Below are 1,854 nucleotides of genomic sequence, written 5' to 3'. Positions count from 1 at the left end.
CTGTGTGTCTTTGTGTGTGTCTGTGTGTGTGTGTGTCTGTGTGTGTGTGTGTGTGTGTCTGTGTGTGTGTGTGTGTGGAGGGTTGGACCAGGAGGAGTATCATTCTGCAGGTCACAGCTTCACCTCTTCACTCTCTCTCCTGCTCGGCTCGGCTCACTTCCACCTGGACCAGGACTCACTGTGACGGACCGGCACCGACCGGGACAGACCGGGATAGACCGGGGAAGACCGGCACGGACCGCGACGGCCCGGGACTGCAGGAGCGGGACCTGCGGGATCAGAGTTCTTGCCGCGCGCTCCCGTCATGCTCGGCGCGGTGAAGATGGAAGGGCACGAGGCTCCGGACTGGAGCGGATACTACAGCGAGGAGGTCGGTCACAGTCCGCGTGCTTTACCGCCGCTGTTAGGGCCGGACCCGGGCCAACACGGGCCAACACGGGTCAACACGGGCCACCACACGGGAAGAACCAGGGCCAAACTAGGGCAAAATATATGTTCAGACCCGGGCCAGACCCCGGCTAAAAGCTATTACAACCCGCGCTAAAAGCATTGACAAACCTGAGACAAAACCCGATCCAACAGCCGGGCCAGAAGCCGTGCCAGGGCCAGAGCAGCGACTTCTTCTGAATATTTCTCCTTGTTTCTGTGATGAAGATGAAGGGAAATAGTTCCGGAGAAAGATTATTTTACTAAAGCTATTTTTCCTTTTTAAACATTGAAAACATTTATAATAATGTAATAATAATAATGACATTTGTTATTATTTTATGGAGCCGTGGGATTGATGAAAATAATAATAATCTTTAATAATCTTTAATAAATAAATAAAGAGCAGATGAAGTCGCTCTGCGGCCTCGCGACATCTCAACCAAACAGTTATTAAAATAAGTTTTAATAAACTGGATCAATGTGTAAAGGAACAACCAGAGATTAAATATTAATAGATAAGATATTATTAAATAAGATATTATTAAATAAGATATTAATAAATAAGATATTAATAAATAAGATACTTTTAAATAAGATAGCCTAATATTAAAAAAGATATTATTAAATAAGATACTAATAAATAAGATATTATTAAATAAGATATGAATAAATAAGATATTATTAAATAAGATATTAATAAAAAGGATATTATTTAAGAAGATATTAATAAAAAGGATAGAATTTAATAAGATATTAATAAATAAGAAGCAGCGTGTTTTCTGACGGGAGTCTGGCGCGTGCACGGCTTCACGTTCACGCTTAAATTCATCTAATAATTATCTAATAATCTAATAATAGTCTAATGCTGATCTTGTTATTATGTTATTATTATGGTAATATTATGGTTTTCTTCTTCCTTGCCTGTCTGTCCGATGTTTTAAATACATATGATATGATTTTTATAATCAACATCGTTTCCATGGAAACAATAAACATATACAAACGAATATTTATGTTAAAAAAATCTGAATCTGAAAATAAATGAAGATGAAAAAATCATTTAAAATAATAAAAAAGGAGCCAAATTACCCAAGAGTCCTAAAATAGTAATATGTTCATAAATAAAATATATTATATATGTGATAATGATATAGAATAATAATACATAATATATAATACAAAATAATATAGAATAATATATAACATATAATATGTAATATATGATAATGTTAAATGATGTAGACTATATAACGTACAATATATAATAATATAGACAATATAACATATGATATATAATAATATAGACTATATAAAATATTATATATAATAATATAGACTATATATAAAGTACAATATATAATAATATAGACTATATAACATATGATATATAATAATATAGACTTTATAACATATTATATATAATAA

This window comes from Etheostoma cragini, unplaced genomic scaffold, assembly GCF_013103735.1.
Source record: "Etheostoma cragini isolate CJK2018 unplaced genomic scaffold, CSU_Ecrag_1.0 ScbMSFa_3110, whole genome shotgun sequence".
In the NCBI taxonomy this organism is placed as follows: Eukaryota; Metazoa; Chordata; class Actinopteri; order Perciformes; family Percidae; genus Etheostoma; species Etheostoma cragini.
Note: the sequence above shows the minus strand (reverse complement) of the source record.